Below are 18939 nucleotides of genomic sequence, written 5' to 3'. Positions count from 1 at the left end.
CTGCATTCTATACAAGGGTTCCTCACGGTCTGAAGTTCCCGGGTGAAGAACACTTGCCTTAACTTATATTTAAGGACAAGGAATGTTAAGTTCTGGGGGAGTGGTGTAAGCCTGAGTCTGAGGACAGCAGGTAGCCAGGATCTAGCTTCTTAACAGGAACAAGATCTTCCCCATGCAGTGCCCCAGGGCCCTAAAACCCTGTGTTAAGAATGATGCATTTGCTCATTTCTCTGGTCAGCAGACACGTCTGTACGTAGGATGTCCTTGGCTACAGCAGAATGTAAACTTCATGAGCACAGGAATTTTTAGTAACTTCTTATTAAAGTATTGTGTGTGTGTGCATGCACCACATACTCCTACGTGTCTGGCTTCTTTCTCTCAACGTTCCACTTGCGAGACTCACCCAGGTCATTCCATGCACGTGGGCACCATCCGTCCTCGCTGCTGTAACGTATCCCATCGTGTGGGTCCACCGTACTCCACCCATCCTGGGACTTGGGATGGTTTGCTGATTTGGTTTACACGGTTAATACCCGTTACAAACATTCTAGCACATGCCTTTGGCGAACATGCTGAACCGTTTCTGCCGTGCACGTAAGCAGGGGTGGAATTGCCAGGTTACGGATCTGAGGAACCTGGCAAATATCGTCTCAGCAGATACCGTCGGTTTCCCAAAGCGATCGTCATGGCTTCTACTTCCACCAGTTCCCGTTGCTCCACACCCTCGCCAGCCCACAGCGTCCTCTGTCGTCTTCCTTTAGTCATTCTCGTGGTTGCAGAGGGGTCGTGTGTCGTGGTTTTATTGACATTTTCCTGGTGGCTAAGGAAGAAGAGTACCTTCTCACTCAGGTATTGGCCATTGGCATATCCTCTTATAGAAGTCTCTGTGCAGGTTTTTGTCCATTTTTCTAATAACGTCTGTCATTAGACATCTTGAGCAAATTAGTTAATCACTCTCAGTTTCCTCATTTGCTAAGTTAGGATACTAACAGAACCAACTTCTTGGCATTGGCATGAGGACTAAGAGGGAGAGGCATATGAGATGGTTAGTCTTGTGCCTACTGCCTGGCCTGTGGAAAGTGCTCAGTACTTTTGATGGTTATTAGTTAATCACGAATGCAGTGCACATCATGGGGCTCCGTCTATGTTTCTTGCAAAACTGAATTTTAAACATATCACTCTAACGGCATTGTTATCTGTTAATTCTGGCTACATCTGAGTGGGAAGCTCCTTGGCTTGGGGATAGGATGAATGAAACTTATTTATTCTCTTTTGATCTTTGTACTGTGTGAATGTTTCTTGTTAAAAACATAAAGGTAATCAAAAAAGCATAGCTGAAATAGAAACAGAAATAATCTGGTGTTAGGTTGAATTATGAGTTATATTACTTGTGTTGCACACGTATGTCCAGAATATATGTGGAGGATAAGCAGGTGCAGGTGGTAAAAGGGGGAAAACTTTTTTTTTTAATTTTAAAGTTGATTTTTAATTTTTTTTTAATTTTTAATTTTTTATAAATATATAATATGTTTTTATCCCCAGGGGAACAGGTCTGTGAATCGCCAGGTTTACACACTTCACAGCACTCACCAAAGCACATACCCTCCCCAATGTCCATAATCCCACCTCCTTCTCCCAACCCCCTCCCTCCAGCAACCCTCAGTTTGTTTTGTGAGATTAAGAGTCACTTATGCTTTGTCTCCCTCCCAATCCCATCTTGTTTCATTTATTCTTCTCCTACCCACTTAAGCCCCCATGTTGCATCACCACTTCCTCATATCAGGGAGATCATATGATAGTTGTCTTTCTCTGCTTGACTTATTTCGCTAAGCATGATACGCTCTAGTTCCATCCATGTTGTCGCAAATGGCAAGATTTCATTTCTTTTGATGGCTGCATAGTATTCCATTGTGTATATATACCACATCTTCTTCTTGATCCATTCATCTGTTGATGGACATCTAGGTTCTTTCCATAGTTTGGCTATTGTGGACATTGCTGCTATAAACATTCGGATGCGCATGCCCCTTTGGATCACTACGTTTGTATCTTTAGGGTAAATACCCAGTAGTGTGATTGCTGGGTCGTAGGGTAGTTCTATTTTCAACTTTCTGAGGAAACTCTGTGCTGTTTTCCAGAGTGGCTGCACCAGCTTGCATTCCCACCAACAGTGTAGGAGGGTTCCCCTTTCTCCGCATCCTCGCCAGCATCTGTCATTTCCTGACTTGTTGATTTTAGCCATTCTGACTGGTGTGAGGTGATATCTCATTGTGGTTTTGATTTGTATTTCCCTGATGCCGAGTGATGTGGAGCATTTTTTTAAGTGTCTGTTGGCCATCTAGATGTCTTCTTTGCAGAGATGTCTGTTCATGTCCTCTGCCCATTTCTTGATTGGATTATTTGTTCTTTGGGTGCTGAGATTGCTAAGCTCTTTATAGATTTTGGACACTAGCCCTTTATCTGATATGTCGTTTGCAAATATCTTCTCCCATTCTGTCAGTTCTCTTTTGGTTTTGTTAACTATTTCCTTTGCTGTGCAAAAGCTTTTGATCTCGATGAAATCCCAATAGTTCATTTTTGCCCTTGCTTCCCTTGCCTTTGGTGATGTTCCTAGGAAGATGTTGCTGCGGCTGAAGTCAAAGAGGTTGTTGCCTGTGTTCTCCTCAAGGATTTGGATGGATTCCTTTCTTACATTGAGGTCCTTCATCCATTTTGAGTCTATTTTCATGTGTGGCATAAGGAAATGGTCCAATTTTGTTTTTCTGTATATGGCTGTCCAATTTTCCCAACACCATTTATTGAAGAGGCTGTCTTTTTTTCCATTCTTTCCTGCTTTGTAGAAAATAAGTTGACCATAGAGTTGAGGGTCCTTTTCTGGGCTCTCTATTCTGTTCCATTGGTCTATGTGTCTATATTTGTGCCAGTACCATAGTGCCTTGATGACAACAGCTTTGTAATAGAGCTTAAAGTCTGGATTGTGATACCACCAACTTTGGCTTTCTTTTTCAACATTCCTCTGGCTATTCAAGGTCTTTTCTGGTTCCATATAAATTTTAGGATTATTTGTTCCATTTATTTGAAAAAATGGGTGGGATTTTGATAGCGATTGCATTAAATGTGTAGGTTGCTTTAGGTAGCATAGACATTTTCACAATATTTGTTCTTCCAATCCAGGACCATGGAACATTTTTCCATTTCTTTGTGTCTTCCTCCATTTCTTTCATAAGTACTTTATAGTTTTCTGAGTATAGATTCTTTGCCTCTTTGGTTAGGTTTATTCCTAGGTATCTTATGGTTTGGGGTGCAATTGTAAATGGGATGGACTCCTTAATTTCTCTTTCTTCCGTCTTGTTGTTGGTGTAGAGAAATGCAACTGATTTCTGTGCATTCATTTTATATCCTGACACTTTACTGAATTCCTGTGCAAGTTCTAATAGTTTTGGAGTGGAGTCTTTTGGGTTTTCCACATATAGGATCATATCATCTGCAAAGAGTGATAGTTTGACTTCTTTGTTGATTTGGATGCATTTAATTTCTTTTTGTTGTCTGATTGATGAGGCTAGGACTTCTAGTACTATGTTGAATAGCAGTGGAGATAATGGACATCCCTGCTGTGTTCCTGACCTCAGCTGAAAAGCTCTCAGTTTTTTTCCAATGAGAATGATACTCACTGTGTGTTTTTCATAGATGGCTTTGATGATATTGAGGTATGTTCCCTCTATCCTTACACTTGGAGAGTTTTGATCAGGAAGGGATGCTGTACTTTGTCAAATGCTTTTTCAGCATTATTGTGGGGATCATATGGTTCTTGTTCTTTCTTTTATTAATGTATTATACCACATTGATTGATTTGTGGATGTTGAGCCAGCCTCTCAGCCCTGGAATAAATCCCACTTGGTCGTGGTGAATAATCCTTTTAATGTGCTGTTGGATCCTTTTGGCTAGTATTTTGGTGAGAATTTTCACATCTGTGTTCATCAAGGATATTGGTCTGTAATTCTCTTTTTTGATGGGATCCTTGTCTGGTTTTGGGATCAAGGTGATGCTGGCCTCATAAATTCTTTCAAAGAACCAGCTCCTAGTTTCGTTGATTTGCTCTATTGTCTTTTTGGTTTCTATTTCATTGATTTCTGCTCTGATCTTTATGATTTCTCTTCTCCTGCTGGGCTTAGGGTTTCTTTCTTGTTCTTTCTCCAGCTCCTTTAGGTGTAGGGTTAGGTTGTGTACCTGAGACCTTTCTTGTTTCTTGAGGAACGCTTGTACCGCTATATATTTTCCTCTCAGGACTGCCTTTGTTGTGTCCCACAGATTTTGAACCGTTGTATTTTCATTATCATTTTTTTCCATGATTTTTTTCAATTCCTCTTTAATTTCCCGGTTGACCCATTCATTCTTTAGAAGGATGCTGTTTAGTCTCCATGTATTTGGGTTCTTTCCAAACTTCCTCTTGTGGTTGAGTTCTAGCTTCAGAGCATTGTGGTCTGAAAATATGCAAGGAATGATACCAATCTTTTGATACCGGTTGAGTCCTGATTTAGGACCGAGGATGTGATCTATTCTGGAGAATGTTCCATGTGCACTAGAGAAGAATGTGTATTCTGTTGTTTTGGGATGAAATGTTCTGAATATATCTGTGATGTCCATCTGGTCCAGTGTATCGTTTAAGGCCTTTATTTCCTTGCTGATCTTTTGCTTGGATGATCTGTCCATTTCAGTGAGGGGAGTGTTAAAGTCCCCTACTATTATTGTATTATTATTGATGTGTTTCTTTGATTTTGTTATTAATTGGTTTATATAGTTGGCTGTTATCACGTTGGGGGCATAGACATTTAAAATTGTTAGATCTTCTTGTTGGACAGACCCTTTGAGTATGATATAGTGTCCTTCCTCATCTCTTATCATAGTCTTTGGCTTAAAATCTAATTGATCTGATATAAGGATTGCCACTCCTGCTTTCTTCTGCTGTCCATTAGCATGGTAAATTCTTTTCCACCCCCTCACTTTAAATCTGGAGGTGTCTTCGGGTCTAAAATGAGTTTCTTTAGGCAACATATAGATGGGTTTTGTTTTTTTTATCCATTCTGATACCCTGTGTCTTTTGATTGGGGCATTCAGTCCACTAACATTCAGGGTAACTATTGAGAGATACGAATTTAGTGCCCTTGTATTGCCTGTAAGGTGACTGTTACTGTATATGGTCTCTGTTCCTTTCTGATCTACCACTTGTAGGCTCTCTCTTTGCTTAGAGGACCCCTTTCAATATTTCCTGTAGAGCTGGTTTGGTGTTTGCAAATTCTTTCAGTTGTTGTTTGTCCTGGAAACTTTTAATCTCTCCTTCTATTTTCAATGATAGCCTAGCTGGATATAGTATTCTGGGCTGCATGTTTTTCTCATTTAGTGCTCTGAAAATATCATGCCAGCTCTTTCTGGCCTGCCAGGTCTCTGTCAGTAAGTCTGCTGCCAATCTAATATTTTTACCATTGTATGTTACAGACTTCTTTTCCCGGGCTGCTTTCAGGATTTTTCTCTTTGTCACTGAGACTTGTAAATTTTACTATTAGGTGACGGGGTGTGGGCCTATTCTTATTGATTTTGAGGGGCGTTCTGTGAACCTCCTGAATTTTGATGCTCGTTCCCTTTGCCATATTGGGGAAATACTCTCCAATAATTCTCTCCAGTATACCTTCTGCTCCCCTCTCTCTTTCTTCTTCTTCTGGAATCCCAATTATTCTAATGTTGTTTCGTCTTAAGGTGTCACTTATCTCTCGAATTCTCCCCTTGTGATCCAGTAGCTGTTTGTCCCTTTTTTGCTCAGCTTCTTTATTCTCTTTCATCTGGTCTTCTATATCACTAATTCTTTCTTCTGCCTCATTTATCCTAGCAGCGAGAGCCTCCATTTTTGATTGCACCTCATTAATAGCTTTTTTGATTTCACCTTGGTTAGATTTTAGTTCTTTTATTTCTCCAGAAAGGGCTTTTATATCTCCCGAGAGGGTTTCTCTAATATCTTCCATGCCTTTTTCAAGCCCGGCTAGAGCCTTGAGAATTGTCATTCTGAACTCTAGATCTGACATATTACCAATGTCTGTATTGATTAGGTCCCTAGCCTTCGGTACTGCCTCTTGTTCTTTTTTTTTGTGGTGAATTTTTCTGCCTTGTCATTTTGTCCAGATAAGAGTATATGAATGAGCGGGACGCCTGGGTGGCTCAGTTGGTTGGACGACTGCCTTCAGCTCAGGTCATGATCCTGGAGTCCCGGGATCAAGTCCCGCATCGGACTCCCAGCTCCATGGGGAGTCTGCTTCTCTCTGACCTTCTCCTCGTTCATGCTCTCTCTCACGGTCTCTCTCTCAAGTAAATAAATAAAATCTAAAAAAAAAAAAAAAAAAAGAGTATATGAAGGAGCAATTAAAATACTAAAATGGTGGCAACAATCCCAGGAAAATATGCTTTAGCCAAATCAGAAGAGATCCCAAATCGTGAGGAGGGAGAAAGGGGATAAAAAGAGGTTCAGAAAGAAAGAAAGAAAAAGGAAAAAAAAAAAAAAAGAAGAATTAAAAAAAAAACAAATAAAGAAAAGTATAAAAAAGAAAAAATATACATATTATATAAAGTAGTTAAAAAACGTTAAAAAAGAAAACGGTAAAAGTTAAAAAAATTTTAGCAGAAGAAGAAGAGAAAAAAAAATGAAAGTGAAAAAAAATTAAATTAACTGCAAGACTATAAAAAATCACAGGGAGAAAGCCATGAGTTCCGTGCTTGGCTTTCTCCTCCTCTGGAATTCCGCTCTTCTCCTTGGTAGGTGAACTTGGTCTCGGCCGGATTTCTTGTTGATCCTCTGGGACCGGCCGTTGTAGTGATTCTCAAGGGTCTTTGCCTGAGATGGAATTGCACCGCCCTTGCCGGGGCCGGGCTGAGTCATCCGCTCGGTTCGCTTTCCGGAGCTTTTGTTCCCCGAGCGCTTTCCGTAGACTTCCGGAGGGCGGGGCGGACATGGCGGGACGGACATGGCGGCCGCTGGTCTCCGGCGGAGGAGCTGAGAGCCCGGGGGAGGACTTGGAAGGCGACGGACCAGGCCGGGAAGGCGTGAGGACGGTCGGGAAGGGGTGAGGACGGTCGGGAAGGGGTGAGGACGGTGCAGCAGTGTGGAAGTCACGGGGCGGAGGGAGAAGTAGAGTATTCCCAGCGCCTCAGTCTTGCAGGGCGGGAGTTTGACGAGACGGTGCACGCACTGGCGTTGTGGACTGACTATCAGAAGACGGAGTGAGACGAGTGGACGCTTTGGTCCTGCCCCGTCCAGCGTCTCAAGCCCCAGGAAGTCGGAACGGGAAGACTCGCTCCAGGTTTCCTGAGGATGGGGGTGAGCATCTGTGAGTCTCTTCGGGCTTTATTATGGACAAAAGGTATTTGCGCACCTTGGTGGACCTTGTGCTGCATGTATGCAAGGTTAAGTCCTCTGATGGACCTAGGGGAAGTAGCAGAACTCTGTGTGTTTAAAGACTATTGCTATGGATGACAATCCTGACAGTGCCTCAGTCTGCATAATGCACTACTACCTACCTGCTCTTGCTCTGCACACCAGCTCTGAGGGCGATCGCTTCATTGTGTGGAAAGATTACGTCACAGCCGGGCTCACGGGATGTGGGAGCCAGGACTAAAGGCCAGTTCCGTAATGGAAAAAACCCAAAGTACGATCCACACAGTGACTGGGAAAGGTGTAAGAGTTGGGAGAGGAGATCATTGACGAGGTGTCGGAACAGGGATGACTGGACAGTCCTGAGAGCGAGGAATGCGGATGCTTGACGTGGAGAGGTCAGTGACTCCCACCACCGGGGGAAGGTTGTCAGGTCCTGTCCCGTGCTGTTCCTCTGGACCGGGTCAGTTCTGAGCTTTGATGGTGTCCCAGAACAATGCCTTGGAACCAACCTTCGATTCAGTGACTTCTCACATGGTTCTACTTTCTGTTTAGATGCTATAAGTCTAGGTAAATCCAAATACCTAGACTTATTGGATAGACCTGGGAGACAGCTTCAGTGTCACCTAGAATGACCTTCTTATAGTTCTACAAATGAGAAAACTTAGACCCAGAAAGGCGAAGTTCTTTGTCCAAAATCACAATGCTGGCTGACGGAGAGGATTGCATGAAAGATAGCGGAGGAGACTAAGAGGGCACAGTTGACTTTCAACAAAGGTTTTCTATAGACATTGATTGAGTTGAGTTTTAAGGGAATTCAGAGCTCTGGTCGGTCTGGGGAAAAAGAAGAATTGCTTTCTGCACCAGCAAGAGTTTTTCCTATCTAGCTGCTGGGTAATGATGGCAGATAGTGGCCACAGGGTTCTTGTAGCTATGGACCCGTAAGATCTTTAGACATAGTACTCACTGACACACCTTCCACTCCACACCTCCATTCTGAACCAGTGCGGAAAATAGAAAGTCATTCTGAAAGGACGTGGTCTGTGTAGCAGGCAGAACCCTAAGAGGGCCCCCAAGACTCCTGCCCCTCCCTTTTATTTATTCCTTTTAGACACTCTTGACAATCTGCTCGCCTTTGAGCATGGACGGGTCTGTGAATGCGATGGAATTCGCTCCTGTGACTGGGTGATGAAAGAATTTTGCAGGTTTAATCTCAGATCAGCTGGTTTGAAGTGAGTCAGAAGGGAGGTTACCCTGGATAGCTTGTCTTGATCAATGGGTGCTATTCAGAGGACTCGGACATTCAAAGGAATGGAGATTCTCCTCCCGGGTTTGAGGGAAGCCCCCATATTGTGAGACACCTACAAGGCCAGGGCCTGAGACAGCTCCTCCCCTGAGCGCGACCTCCGGCTCTAGCCAGCAAGAATGCAGGGACTTCAGTCCCACAGTGACAAGGAGATGCCTTTTCTCACCACCTGAATGAGCTTGGAAGAGGACCCCAGGCTCCTGATGGGGCCACAAGCCCAGCGGACACCCTAAGACCTGGTGAGACTCTGAGCAGACCCAGTTAGGCTGTGTCTAGACTTCTGACATAAACTGTGAGATGATAAATTTTTATTGTTTAAGAAAAGAAATCTCTGTCTAGGTGTGTACTACTTTCCTGGAATGTCTCCAAGTCCAGGAGCACAAATTCAGGCAAGAACATCTCTTTGGGGGTACTCTTGGGTGTCAGGGCTGACGCGCTTTCATAGTATAGCATATGAATTATACAGGTCAATAGCAATTCACAGAATTGGCTTTAATAACTTTTGTGAATTGTCCTGCAGAGAGATAGTTTTCTAAGGAGTTAAATCAAGCTTTGTTAATACGCTTTACTTTAGAGAAGATAATATTCCTGGAAACCTACCGGAGATTCAAAGTAGGTCTTATCCACCTGGATATAGGATTTCTTTATATTAAGCAAAATCTTTGCTTGCTTGATGAAAAGAGTCTTTCTGATAGAAGAAGCAGCACACTGGTGTTTTTATTCTCTGTTGCTTTATTTTCTAGACTGCCTCTCCATTCTTTCCTACAAAACAGAAAAGACGGAGCAGCGTTCATTTCTATTTGGTGCACGACTTCCGAGGAGGAGACGACTTATACCTTTAGAAGGGACTGGCCTCTTTCTTCCCATGAGGAAATGCCACTTTGTTGCATGGGCCTCTCTGAATCACCCGAAATTCTGGTGGTTCCCTGGCTACAGGGCTTCTTTCCCACAGTTTTGGGCCCATCTGTAGTGAGGGAAAGACTAGGGCTGGCAAAGCTCTTGCTCAGGAAAAGTCCCTTGGTGGAATTTCCTTGCGATGCTTTTAGTCCACAAATTCTGTATTTTAGCTCCCAGTCACAGCTGAACACGTGTAAAGAAAAGATTGTTCGAATAATTTGCAGCTCTGCCCTTCAGGTTACTCTAACTTTTGTGACTATTCAGCCCAAGTCAAAACAGCTGAATGGGGAGCAAGGCTGGCTCCGGTGCGTAAGCATCTGCCTCTTGTATTTGGCTTAGGTCAGGGTCTCCAGGTCATGAGATGGAGCCCGGGGGAGGCTCCGGACTGGAGCAGAGTCTGCTGGAGGCGCCCCCTCCCTCTCCCTCCGCCACTCTTCTGCTCCCATGGGCACCACCCTCTCTCTCTCGAAAACAAACAGACAAACAAATAAATAAAATCTCTTAAAAAAATGGCCAACAAACTCCCTACATTGTGTAGAGCACAGAAGGAGCTTTAAGGAATCGTGTCTATTAGGAAGGGGGTCCTAACGTGTGGGTGATATTTGTGCGGCACAGAGTGTGCGGGTTCCCCTGAGGGCAGCAGCAGCCGACGGGGGCGAAGGGAGCAGCGACAGCATCGCCTCTGGGGAAACGTGCCAGGTCACTTCGAGTGCCTTTGAGGTTCAGAAATAAACCTCTGACCGCGAGTCCCTCTAAAGTGACTCAGGGAATCAGGAGAACACTGGGCCGGGACTCCGTTCTCTGCTGTTAGCGACTGGCTGTGTGACCTCGGCCGGGTCATTCAGTTGTGCCAAGCCCGCGTGTCCTCAGGTGTTAAGAGGGGTTTTGCCATTAGAGTTCTTGGTCTTCAAGGTGCAGAAAAGGATAGTTTGGAAGGTGCTGGGCCGCTCGCGGAACCTGCAGAGGCTCGGGACCCCGGCTGGGAAAGGGCAGGAAGCCGGGCAGCCTGACTGAAGCCTGCGGGGTGGGACCACCTGCCGTGGTAGAGAACGTGCTCGGCCTTGGTGGCTTCTTGGAGGCGCGGGTCTTTCCTGTGTGGCGTGTCGCTGTGGACAGCCCCGGGCTGGCATCGAGGCTTCACAGTGGTCGCGCACTGTCTCTAGCTTTTCGTTTCTCACTCGGTGTGGAACCTGGGATTCATGATATGAATATTTAGCTTCAAAGGCAAGAAGGGACGGGCAGCCCAGGCTTTCTCTTCTGGCACAGTTTCCCTTCTGGGATACATGCTTTATTCCGCAGGGCTCTGGCTTGATCGAAATTAATTTACTTGCCACCAACCCAAAGCTTGAACTGTATAATACAGTTTTAATTTTACCATTGAATAATATAAATAAGGTGAAGAAGACACAAAGCTTGACATACGTGACATTTAAATCTAACTTTGCAAAAACTTACTCTGCAAGGAACGTACTTGCTATGTTTCTCAGGTCCTCTGGATATGTTGTAGGGCAGCGATGAACATTCCTACAAGGGCAAAATACACGTTTGAAATTACATTTTTATTTTTTATTGCGTTGAAATAGATTCTCTAGGTCAAGGATTTTTCAACTTGGGGTTTCACTGTGCTGGCCATATAATTAGCCATAGTTACCATAGGAATTATGATTTAGACAATATTTATATGGAAATCCACGGCCACTGAATACATCAGAGCCTTTTTCTTGCAATTCTGAAAGGCAGATGGAACTCAATTTAGAGAAGCACCAGTTTTAAGGAACCAAATTTCATGCCATTTATTCATTTTAGTGCTTTTTAATCACTTGGAAGTTTAACTATTTCAGATCTTTTTCCTTCCTTCCTTCCTTCCTTTCCTCCTTCTTTTTATTTTGTGAGAGAGAGCGAGAGAGTGAGCGCTTGCACTCACATGATGCTGGCGTTGAGGGGCAGGAGCAGAGGGTGAGGGAGAAAAAGTCTGAAGCAGGCTCCATGCTGAGCTCAGAGCCTGATGTGAGGCTCAATCCCATGAATCTGAGATCATGACCTGAGCCAAAATCAAGAGTCAAATGCTTAACTGACTGAGCCGCCCAGGTGCCCCCGGATCTTTTTCTTAATCTGAAAAGGACTGAGAATATTTGTGTGCTGCTGCAGGGGTGTTTTTCATCCGGGTAATCAGATATTTCAACAGCAGATATTAAGTAAACACCAAGTATTGACCTTGCGTGGATTTTTTCATGTGAGGAGTTGAGGGAGGACTCTCCACCCTGGCTCTACAGTCCAGTTCAGGAGACCGTGGCTTCTCGATTTCTCGGTTTCTGTGCATCGAGCCCTCTCAAGGGGCACTGCCCGGCCAACTGCCAGTGACCAGGGTGAGCTGTGGCAAGGGGGTTCTCTTGTTCTCCCGTTAGATTCCACAGGGACAGTCTCCCGGAGACATGCTGCCACGCGATGGGCGGCCCGCAAAATCCCCACGGCAAGAAGGTGTCAGAGGCGGCTAGCTGTGCCCCGGAGTTCATGCCCTTCCTACTGTACATCCTTACCTCTGCTAAGTAGCGAGCCGGCTGGGGTACGCTTCCCAGTCTTCTCGCATGTGAGTGTGGCCGAGTAACTGTTTCTCACTAAAGGAACATGAATGGAAGTGATTGTGTCACAGAAGCAGGGATGCTTCCTGCACGTTTCCTTCCTCCTCTGCTGGCTGGATGCAGATGGCTACACGCGGGCACGGCGGAGCCAAAGGAAGGAACCGCTGTGAGGAGGCCACTTGTCAGTGAGGGACATCTACCTTGTATTCACACCAGACCAAGAAATACGTTTTTATTGTGCTTGAAGTTTTGCACATCTGTACGTCTATTTGTTACGTCAGCCAGCATCATCGTGTTATAGGAAGTAGATTCCTGTGGGTGATCTCTGACCCTACTATTCTCTGTTTATTGTGTCTTTGGAACCCTTTGTCAGTCTGAACTTGGAGTGGGAAGAGGCCAGTCTGTATTTCCTGTGCGTGTCGTATCTACAGGACACGAATGTATGATTAAAAAAATTGACACACTCCAGATTTATCAATCACCTTCCTAAGTTCTTCTCCGTAAATTTTCACCCATGGAGAGGCAGTGTGGCAGAGTGGCTAAGTGTGGAACCAGAACACCGGGTATTGATACTGCCTCTGCTGCTGACTATTTTTGTGAACTTGGGCAGACTGCTTAGCCTTTCTGTGTCTCTGTCTCTGCATCTGAAACATAGAGTTAATGGTGCGACCTGCCTCAGAGGGTTATGAGAATTCAGTGAGTGACAGGAACCCCCCTTTATCCGTGTGTTCCAAGACCCCCTCGAGATCCCCGAAACGGAAGGTAGTACTGGATCCTATATATGTATTTTCCTACATAGACATATGATAAAGTTTACTATATAAATTTGGCCCAGTAAGAGATTCACAATAATAACCAAAAATAAAATAGAACAATTATAACCATATACTGTAATGAAAGTCATATGAATGTGCTCTTTCTTCCCTTCTGTCTTTCAAAACCTTGGTGCGCTGTACTCACCGCTCTCTCCGTGATGATGGGAGCCGATAAAATCGCTCTGTGATGCGAGGTAGGGAGGTGAGTGACAAGGCGTTGGGGCGTAGCTTTCGGCTACTACTGACCTTCTGATGATATGTCAGAAGGAGGGTCCCCTGCTTCCAGACCATGGTTGACAGCAGGTGACTGACACTGCGGATCGGGGCCGAGGGGGGCAGTGGTGACGACGGTAGCACAGCTAAGAGCTCACAGTGTTTTCTGGCGGGGAGCGAGCACACAATGCATGTCATTTCTTGCAGTTTTCGAGGACTGATTGCTGTAACTTAGCCTGCGCCTCCTGAGGACGTTTGCATTTGAGTGTGGTTCTTTCATGCGGACATCAGGAGAACAACAATCAGAACGAAACAGGAACAGGAACAAGCCATCAGGGGAATCGAGAAGACTTTCCCAGGAACGGATGACACCATGGTTGAAGGGGCAGAGGCTGATGTAACATTAAATCAGGAGCTGCAAACACCGGCGAACCCGTGGAGGAGATCTGAAAACACGAGGATGATGGTAGTTCACACTCTGTAGTGCTTCTGCGCATCAGGCGTTGTTGTAGCGTCGCATGTATTAGCTCATTTAATCAGCACCGTGTCCCTGTGACACGAGTGTGACCATTTCCCCTATTTTACACATGGGGAAGTCGGGGCACGGCAGGGTCAGATTACTCACCCCAGGTCACACAACTAGTAAGTGGCCGAGTTGTTGCTTCAAAGCCTGGTAGTCCGGGCGCAGAGGCCACGTGTGGGAACGCCTGCTCGTCTTTAGCACCTAGTCCAGGGGCCTCTTTTGTGCATCCTCCCTGGTGTGTTCGCTGCTTCCCACGCCAGCCGCCCCGGAACCTTGGACTATTGGATTGCAGCTGGAGCCACGCTGTGTTGCACTTACTGGTGTGTGTTTCTGTGAGGCGCTTGTGCATGTAGGCTACACTAACACTTCTCAAACATCTGTGCCCGGGGACTGTCAACATGCAGATTCCAGACGGAGGTGTGTCAGTTAGTTTTACGTGTCAGATCGATGGGCTATCGAGTACCTGGATGTGTGGTCAGACACCATTTCTGGTGTGTCTGTGAGGGTGTGATTAACATTTAAATGGGTAGACCGCAGCAGAATGCGCTCCCTAATGCAGGTGGGCCTCACCCAATCAGTCGAAGGCCTAAATAGAACAAAAGGCTGACCCTTCCCTAAGCAAGAGAGAATTCTTCCCGTCTAACTGCCTTCAATCTTGGCTTCTTCTTGCCTTCAGCTTGAACTGAAACATCAGCTCCTCTTAGATCTTAGGCCTGCCACCCTCGGATTCAGACTAAACCATTGGCCCTCCGTTTGCCAATACATGGTATAGCTATTGGGGCTGGTCAGTGTCCATAACTGTGTCAGTAATTCCTTATGAATTTCTTCGTGTGTCTCTATATTTATATCCGTATCACCTCTATCTGTGTCTATTTCCTACTGGATCTCTTTTTCTGAAGGACCCGAACTGAGATGGTAGGTCTGGGTGGAACCTGAGGTTCTGCATTTCTAAGAAGTATCCAGATGATGCTGATACTCCTAGAAAATGGACCACATTTTGAGAACCAAAGATAAGACTGTCACTCTCACCTTTCTTTGGTCTTCGGTTCTTTCTGTCTTTGGTCTCCCAGTGGGCACCCAGCAAATCTCTTTTGAATATTTTGAATGACGTTTTCTTACCAGGTGAAAGATTCTCTAAAAGGAAATTCAAGGAAATGGTGATAAGCAGTGATTTTGAAAACTGTAACTTCAACTTTAATGAAGTCCAAACTTGACCTAAATTAAGAGAAAAGAGAACGGAAAATCAGAAAAATGACAAATTCTAAGAGCTAACATCTAGGACATGGAAAGTAAGATTAATGGGACTGATTGGGACCAATGGAATGTATCAGTGGTTATGCATAGAAACGAAGAAATTAGTTTTAGCACTTGTGGTTTTAATAGCATGGATTTGAAACTATGCAGCGCCTGTGTATCTTAATGTTATATAAAATTTAGTTCCACGCACTCATGCATCAAAAGTCATTATGATCATCCATAAGGAGGATAATGTGTCCATGAAGTTTGAGCCTGATAACCTTCAGTTAGTTTCATGGGTCATTATTTTCTGCTTCGGAGATGGTGTGGCTCATTGGCTGTGTTTCCTCTTGGAACTTTGTTCCTGAAGTTTGGTTTCACTATAATCAACTCAACAATTCGGAGTTTAATTTTTGTGTGGTGAGGGTTGACAACATGTTTCGTCATTGACTTTGCTTGTTTTCTCCTAGTAAGTAAGGCATATCTACCAGATTTGTAAACCTGTGACTCTTACGATTAAAATTACCTCAAGAGGCATATATAAAAGGGCTAAAACAACAACAAAGGAAGATAGTAGGAGTAAGACACACACACACGTGCGCGCGCGCAGACATATACACACAATTTAAGATGCTGTTGCTTATAAGATTTATCACTGAGGTATATGATGGTAAAATAGAAAAAAAAGGCTCTATAATAATTACTATGTTATAATAATGTCACATTATCAGATTATTATTATTTTTTAAATTTTATTTATTTATTTGTCAGACAGAGAGAGTGAAGCAGGGGGAGCAGCAGGCAGAGGGAGAAGCAGGCTCCCTGCTGAGCAAGGAGCCCGATGTGGGGCTCGATCCCAGAACACTGAGATCACGACCCTGGATGATGGTAGACGCTTAACTGACTGAGCCACTCAGGCATTCCACGTTATTAGATTATAATATGCATCCCAATTTCAGAGGTGTTAATGTGTTAAAAATGTGCGTTTTAGGACTTCTGAAACACATTGCATATTTATGTATACATGTGTATATTATGGGTTTATAAACACATGCATGTACTTATTCATACACTTATTTATATGCCCACTTAGATGCTGAAGACCAAACTCTGCATGGGAGTTTACACATGCACTCTACAGGATGTGCAGCAAATGTGTTTTCTCGGGTTCTCTAGAGCTAGAAAATGAGATCACTAGTGATATTTTTAAGCACATTCATTCATTCCTTCATTCATTCAAAGTAGGCTCCATGTCCGATGTGGGGCTCACTCACAACCCTGAGATCAGGGGTCGCATGCTGTATGGTGTGAGCCAGCCAGGCGCCCCTTAAGCTTATTTGAAATATTGGGAATGATTGGAATAGAGTCCCACTATAATGTTCCTAGGCTTAAGCTATTTCAGGCTTTAAAAGTAATACTAATTTTGACTTGTGCAATGAAGATTCTCTAGTTAGTAAAGAGAATTTTAATTCAGATAAAAACTATGTGGTCATTCATATGAAATACATACTCTATGATGTGTCTTCATGCTCTTGTGCTTTTTTTTTTTTCCAGATATTTTAGTACAGATTTGCTGCTTTTTAAAATCTTTTTTGATCTGAGGTCTCCCTCTGACTGACCCTATTAATCAAACCAAATAGCCAAGGCTTTCACTGGTATGACCTTGGTTAAAATTGCAGGGCAAGTTCAGAATTGCTTCATACATACAGAACTCCCCAAAGTTCAATAATGATCTTTAGGGCATGTGGACTTGGTGACAAGTGGCATGGAGTTTATGTGAGAAACAATTAAAATCACATCAGTACTCACTAATGTCTTGCGCCCAGGGATCAGAACTGTGAAAAAGCTATGAACCCCAGGAGCGTGATGGATATTGTAGGGGACCACAGTTGTCATGGAAAGGCTAATGATCGTTATTTTTCGTGGATGAAACTTTCCCAGTGCCAATAAAACCTTTCAAATGGGTGGACGTGTGTCCCTTAGGAAGCATGTTTAGGCATTGCTGAATCTGTTTTCTCTCTTCCCTGTCCCCGAGGTCCCTTTAAGAGATCGATTATTTAATGTTGAGCCTTGTTTTATTTCGTGTTGATTTCTGCTGAGAGCCGACATTTGGAAGCTTATTCATTGTCAGAGCAGGAGATAGAAGAGGGTCATTAAGGAACTACCAAGTTAGCAAGACTATGGGGGATGAATAACAATAAAATCTCATTTTCAGGACCACGGGCATTCTCCAAAATGTTACTATGTAAAGTAAAGTGTATTTTTTTTTTTTTTTTTTGTCTTGAAAAAAGAACTAATGCTATTTCAATAATGATAGAGATGTAACTTGCTTGTAGTTAACAGTGACTGAGTGTTTCCTGTGACGGGGACGCTGGGAACCATCCTATGAGGTACATTCTGTCACTAGACTGGCTCTACAGCTGCAGACACTGAGGCAGAGAGCTGTTTGATGGCTTTTCTGAGTATCAGTCAAGGTCCTGGGAAGAAACACATTCAAACTGGGTACCTGGAGGAGAGTTTATTAAAAGGGTTTTTTACAAGAGTATTGCAGGATTTAGAGAAACCAGTGTGGAGGTAGCCACATCAGAAGCCATTTCCACCCCTAGAACTGAGGGGATGGGGCCGTGGAACCACTCCTGGATCCACGGCTGTATGGAGCGGATTGGCTGAACGGATTGTAGATTTGGGGAGAGATGTGTTATCAGGCTCAAAGACTCCGCAGAAGGGGCGCTGGGGAATCCATACTCCGCCTCTCTCTCCTGTTCTTGGATGTCCTTCTGGTGCCTTCCGTTGGCGGAGTCCCACTGGAAAACCAGAAGGCAAAAAGGCCCATTGATACAGTCCCTAAAGTCGAGCCTTCTGGGGCGCGGAGTAAGGACTGGGGTCTAACTCCGGCGCCAGAGCTCCTAACTGTTGCCTCACGCCCGGTGCCCTCAGCTTGCCTTCAGAATGAAGCTGGGATTTAAAAAAATCCCATAGAAGTGTCTTAGCAGCCCCAAACATCATCTGTTCATGCTTTATTATTCACTTAAAATTTCATTAAACTTCCATTTCTGGTATTACAGAATATCTTGTTTTTCTTTTCCCGGATTGCATGAAGCTCAGATTCATCTCGGATTCTCATTCGCTGTGTGTTCTGTTATTTCACTGTCCCTGTGTTCGTTTATGGTGGGAAGTGATTCTCCAATAATTGTTGTAGTTGAGAAGAAAGAGCTCTTGTCTTAAAGCGATCGTTAAGCCAGGTAGATTTGGAAATGGTGTCAAGAAAGTATCTGTTTCCAAAAAAGACAAGAAAATTGCCCTTTAGTGTATATGTCAAAAAGCAGAATTGTCTGGAGAAAATAGTCCTCCTTGTGGACAGGCAGATAAATGAATTAATGGTTATGTTTTTATTTTGAAATGTAGTTATTTCCAGATAACTGATTCTTAAGGATTAATTGTACAGTTGTATTTTCCAAAGTCTATTTGAATCATACATAGCAATGGTATAATAAATTTCTAACTTCTTAAGTATTTCACAGTTTTCTTTAAAAATCACTGATGTGCAGTGCCTTAAATAGAAACTAATAGATTCAGTTTCCCATTTTTATATTCACTTGCTACAAGATATATTTTGGAAATGTATTAGATTTTATCAGTTACAATGATTTTAATTTTAGTTTTTTTATTATTGAAAAAAGTATAATGAAGAATTCATATGTTTAAGAATTCATATGGTTTGGTATTGCGATGATGTTGTGACCAGAGCAAGCTCTTCTTTGTAGGGAGTAGGGAGTCCCGGCTTAGCCAGGAGTCTACACCTGGTCGTGGGGTGTGTGCTACTCTTGGCCCTGGTGGACAGCCAGTTTAATGAACACCCTGCTTAACAGTACTAACAACTAATCTTAGTACACAGCTTTAATACTTAAGGTGCCCTTATATGGTCAAATCTTCATTCTTATGAAGAAGTTATTTCT

The sequence above is a fragment of the Mustela nigripes genome, chromosome 1 (assembly GCF_022355385.1).
Source record: "Mustela nigripes isolate SB6536 chromosome 1, MUSNIG.SB6536, whole genome shotgun sequence".
Taxonomy (NCBI): domain Eukaryota; kingdom Metazoa; phylum Chordata; class Mammalia; order Carnivora; family Mustelidae; genus Mustela; species Mustela nigripes.
Note: the sequence above shows the minus strand (reverse complement) of the source record.